The following is a 5,857-nucleotide window of genomic DNA, read 5'->3' as shown; positions in this document are numbered from 1 at the left end:
CAGTTCGCTTATTTTTTGCTTCCCTAACTGCATATACTGTCTACTTGATGAAATGGAATGATGATAGGTAAAAAGTCGTTGTGAAAGTAGAAATTAGTTCGATTTTTTTCATTCGAGCGTTTCCATGGCACAAGGCCTATATTCGAATACCGACCATTTTTTATTCGGAATTTTGCACTCGCACTGAACTTAGTAAACTGAGCATTATTTAGACTCGAGAGTAAACGTTGCTGTTACATCACAATAGATCTAAGTACTGGTCGCAGTGGTGTAATGTCCCCAACAACGGAAAAAAACGTTGCTGTTAGTGAATGAATTGTGTTATATTCAACGTTCAATTATCTATGCTTGTTGCTGAAGAACGACCAATAACTAACAAAAAAGCATATTTTCCTAAAAAACTGAAATTCCGAAAAATCTTTAAAATATAACTTAATTTAACTCAGTAAAAAATCGTCATACACTCCTGCATCCTAATCTTTTTAACGTTTCGGAATTATGCCAAGTTTCAATGAAAAATACATTACATACATACATACACATACATATTGAAAATTACAGTAACTATCATAGAAAGTTCAATTGAGTAGTATTTATCGGAACAACAATGTACTTATTGCCCGAGAAATCATCCTGCATCATATACTTACCTTACCAAACAGTCCCAAGCCGTGGTGTGGCCTTTGCTGTACGTAAGAGTCGTCTCCATTCCACTCGGTCCATGGCTGCAGTTCGCCAGCTCTGCAGTCTGCGTAGGGTCCGCAGGTCGTCTTCCACCTGATCGATCCACCTTGCCCGCTGTGCACCTCTCCGTCTCGTCCCTGACGGATTGGTTTCAAGAACCATCTTTACCGGGCTGTCGTCTGACATCCTTACAACATGTCCAGCCCACCGCAACCTGCCTATCTTAGCGGTGTGAACGACAGATGGCTCTCAAAGCAGCTCCTGCAGTTTGTGGTTCATTCGCCTTCTCCACACTCCGTTTTCCATCTGCAGGCCACCGAAGATGGTACGCAACACCTTCCGCTCGAAGACCGCAAGAGCGCGTTGGTCCTCCACAAGCATAGTCCATGTCTCATGCCCGTAGAGGACTACCGGTCTGATCAGCGTCTTGTAGATAGTTAACTTGGTGCGGCGACGAATTCTACTCGATCGGAGCGTCCTCCGGAGACCAAAGTATGCACGATTTCCTGCCATAATACGCCGTTAAATTTCTCTGCTGGTATCGTTGTCGGCAGTTACCAGTGAGCCCAGATACACAAACTCATCAACCACCTCGATTTCATCACCACCAATTTGAACTCGAGGTGGGAGGTTAGCACTGTCCTCTCGTAAACCCCTTCCTAAAGGCTGAAGCCAAACGGATTGGACTGGTCATCAATGCATCGAAGACGAAGTACATGAACTTCGTCTTCGATGCATTGATGACCAGTCCAATCCGTTTGGCTTCAGCCTTTAGTGCGATGTACGTTTCCGCCATCTTCACAAAGGTCCGAGCCACAATGTCAATATCGTCGGCGAAACCAAACAGTTGAACCGACTTTTGGAATATCGTGCCACTCGTGTTAATCCCCGCTCTTCTAATGACACCTTCCAGGGCAATGTTAAACAGTAGGCACGAGAGACCATCACCTTGCCTTAGACCTCTTCGGGTTTCGAAGGGGCACGAGAGTGCCCCCGAAACTCGAACTACACACATCACTCGATCCATCGTCGCTTTGACCAACCGCGTCAGTTTGTCCGGAAATCCGTAGTCGTGCATAATTTGCCATAGCTTGTCCCGATCGATTGTGTCGTACGCCGATTTAAAATCGATGAACAAGTGATGTGTGGGCACGTTATATTCGCGGCATTTCTGCATAACCTGTCGAACCGCGAATATCTGATCCGTGGTGGCGCGGGCACCCATAAATCCCACCTGGTAGTGCCCCACGAACTGCTTCGCAAATGGTGATAGTCGACGGCAAAGTATTTAGGAGAGTACCTTGTAGGCGGCGTTCAAAAGAGTGATTGCCCGGTAATTGCAGCACTCCAGTTTGTCGCCCTTTTTGTAGATGAGACACACAATACCCTCCATCCACTCCTCGGGTACTCGTTCTTACTCCCAAACCTTGACAATGACCCAGTGCACGGCTCTAGCCAGTGTTTCTCCACCGTATTTCAATAGCTCGCTGGGAAGTTGGTCCACTCCAGCAGCTTTATTGTTTTTCAGCCGGCCAATCTCCTCCTCCACCTCCAGAAGTTCGGGGGCTGGAATTCTGATGTCTTCTGCTCGTGCACCAGGATCAATTGCCATACCGTCCTCGCGCTCTACTGCATCGCCGTTTAGATGCTCGTCGAAGTGCTGCCTGCACCTTTCGATCACCTCACACTCGTCTGTTAGCAGGTTGCCGTCCAAGCTCCTGCACATATCGGCTTGCGGCACAAAGCCTTTGCGGGAGCTGTTCAGCTTCTCGTAGAACTTCCGAGTGTCGTTAGCTTGGTACAGCTCTTCCATCGCTACGCGATCTCGGTCCTCGAGCTGGCGCTTCTTCCTTCGGAGGACTAAGTTTTGGCTGTCGGTATCGTTCCACGTTCGCTCTCGTACGGTGTTGCAGCATTCTCGCCCGTGCTGCATTCTTCTCCTCGACTAACCGTTTGCATTCACCGTCAAACCAGTCATTTCTATGATTCGGGGCCCTTGTACTCTAGTAGCGCTACTGCAGTGTTACCTATGGCGGATCGGATGCTTTTCCAGCCATCTTCAAGAGTAGCTGCGCCAAGCTGCTCTTCCGTAGGTAGCACTGCCTCCAGCTGCTGCGCGTATTCCTGTGCAGCCTCGGCGTCCCGCAGTTGCTCAATATTTGGTCGCGGCGTTCGACTTCGGCGGGTGTTATACACCGTCGATAGTTTTGAGCGCATGCACACAGCTACTAGGTAGTGGTCCGAATCTATATTCGCACTGCGGTAGGTGCGAACGTTGATGATGTCGGAGAAAAACCTGCCGTCGATTAAAACGTGGTCGATTTGGTTCTCTGTCTGTTGGTCGGGTGATCTCCAGGTGGATTTGTGGATACCTTTGCGGGGGAAGAAGGTACTTCGGACTACCATACCACGGGAGGCCGCAAAGTTTACGCACCGATGGCCGTTATCATTAGACACGGCATGCAGGCTATCTGGTCCGATTACCGGTCTGTACATTGCCTCCCGTCCTACCTTAGCATTCAAGTCCCCAATAACGATCTTCACGTCCCGTCGCGGGCAGCTATCGTAGACCTGCTCCAGCTGCGCGTAGTACGCTTCCTTCTCGTCGTCGGGTCTTCCTTCATGTGGGCAGTGCACGTTGATGATGCTGTAGTTGAAGAACCGGCCCTTTATCCTCAACTTGCACATCCTTGCGTTGATCGGCTGCCACCTTATCACGCGTTGGCGCATCTTACCCAGTACTATAAAGCCGGTTCCCAGCTCGCTGGTGGTACCACAACTCTGGTAGAAAGTAGCCGCCCGGTGCCCGCTTTTCCATACCTTCTGTCCTGTCCAACAAAGTTCCTGCAGCGCTACGACTTCGAAGTTGCGTGGATGTAGCTCGTCATAAATTATCCTCTCGCATCCTGGAAAGCAGAGCGATTTGCAGTTCCATGTCCCAAGTTTCCGATTGTTCCGATCCGTATTATCTCTTACGTTGTTTGTAACATGTTGTTTTCCGGGGCGGCTCGTTGGGCCTTCCCCAACCCCCTGTCTCGCCGGGGGACCATCGTGTCAGCTCTGTTTAGAGTCCCACGCTGCCACCAGGACGTTAATCAGCCGCTCCTAACATGGAGATCAGACGCTGTTTTGAGCCGCACCATCTTGGTGAACAGACGCTCGGGTTGGCGAAGCATTCCCTCTACCGCCGGAATATGGTTAACGCGCCAATGATCGCGTCGCACCTTCTCACTTAGCTATTGTCGGATGACAACATTGCCCAGGCAACACCAACCAGTTGTATCCATGTTTCAACCGGCAGTCTAGTGTAATCATATGACTCGTGGAGGTGTGAGATAGGAACTTGTGAGGGCCGAAGCTATGTTTGACGCTCCTTCCAGGTTGTCAACTCACCATTTGATGCCCATCCTGCATCATATATTTACCTCAAATAAATGCATGTTTTCAATTTTCGTGTTTCGATATAATCACTAAAAAAAAAATACAGCCGTTATTAGAATATTTCGCATAACTTTTCAAAAGGACTCAAATGACTAATGATTTTGCAAGTTTGTTGTTTAAAATGAATTTGTACAAATATAAATCAAACGAAATATTCTCTAGACTCTGGAACTGCTTAGAAAGCGGGGTTTATTATTGGTGATTTTTGAAATTCTGGTATGCTTGAGAAAAGTTTTTTTTTATTTGATGTCCCGGGAAACCCCTAGAAGGAGTGGTTCATCTTTTTAACGTAAGATCGAGAATGTCATGCTTGTTAGAGCAAACAGTTAGGTAATTGATCCTGTTAAAGTCTTTGAGTCTGCGTAACCTATGAGCGAAGGGAATGACATCATGCTATTTCTTTCTAATGTGAGAGTGAAGAGTTATTACCACTTCAAATTAAATGGAATTTTTGCTGGACTTTTTTCATATCCGCCAGGGGAACCGCGGACCGTTGAGATGTTAGGTAGGTACGTAGCAAATAGATATATGAGATTTGATAGCGACAGCATAGTACAGTCCCTATATTTACAGTCTGGCGGAGTGGATTCGGGAACCAAATTAAACTGTTATAAGGGAACATTAATGAATGACGAAGCATTCAAGGGGGTAGGGGGGGGTTTGCAGTTTCGTGACGAAATTTGACGAGGGGGAGTGGGGGGGGGAGTTGGTAACAAGCCAAGCTACGTAGCAAATATGAAACTAAGAAAACAATTTGGATTTTTTCAAATTATTCTTTTTTATCACTGTTTTGTCTGTTAAGGGTTTAGGGGTTTAGGGTCTATTACTTCTTTGTCTTTTCTTGTTCATCTATGTCACAATGTATGTTTTTGATAAAACATAAAAAAAGCTACGTCATTCATGGAACCAGTCGTATAGAATTTTCGTTCGGGACTACGAAGCTGCATATATTTGTTTGGTTTTTCGCATAAGAGAGTAAAGAAAAGAAATATTTTTGCTTTTGTCAACACGCATACTCTGATAATCTACACGAGAGTTTACGTGAGTGTAGAGTGACCAGACGTCCCGTATTTCGCGGGATAGTCCCGTGTTTTAATAAAATGTCCCGTGTAGAAAAACGTCCCGGGAAATGTCCCGCGTTCATCTGGAGTGAACTGCGCGCATTTGCCTTTGTTTAAAAAAAATTGAACCACCGGACGTCACATATTTTCAGATCTTGACAATTTTGCATTTTTGAAACATTTGACATTAAAAATTCGATACCGACAACCGTTTATTTTTTGCTCGATGTACTTCATGTACTTGACTCAATCGTATAATTTTGCTTTCTTTTCTTGTTATTGTACCGCTCGTTTTTTATTCGATTCATAACAATCTTAAGGTTTGCATTTTTGTTGCTGTTTAGCTAAAGACTCTCCAACGAAAATGATCAATACAGTTCTCGAACAAAAAAAGAATCGCTAACTAAAAGTTTGAATTAGTAATTTTAAAGTTTTGTAGCCAAGGCGATTCGAATGAAACTAATTAAGAATCTCCTTAATGATACCGATAAAACCTGGGCTTGACAAATAATGACGTGTGATCAGATTTCTACGAAAGCAAGCAACGAAAATCTTGCCTCGGTATATCTAGATTTATGTGTTGGATTACATATCTGCGAGATATAATGAAGATAAACTACTTCTAGTACATCTCATTGGCACTTGGTCTTCCAGTATAAAAACTTCTGGGG

Source organism: Wyeomyia smithii, chromosome 2 (genome assembly GCF_029784165.1).
Source record: "Wyeomyia smithii strain HCP4-BCI-WySm-NY-G18 chromosome 2, ASM2978416v1, whole genome shotgun sequence".
NCBI lineage: Eukaryota > Metazoa > Arthropoda > Insecta > Diptera > Culicidae > Wyeomyia > Wyeomyia smithii.
The sequence above is the reverse complement of the archived record's forward strand: the minus strand, read 5'-3'. Positions refer to the sequence as shown.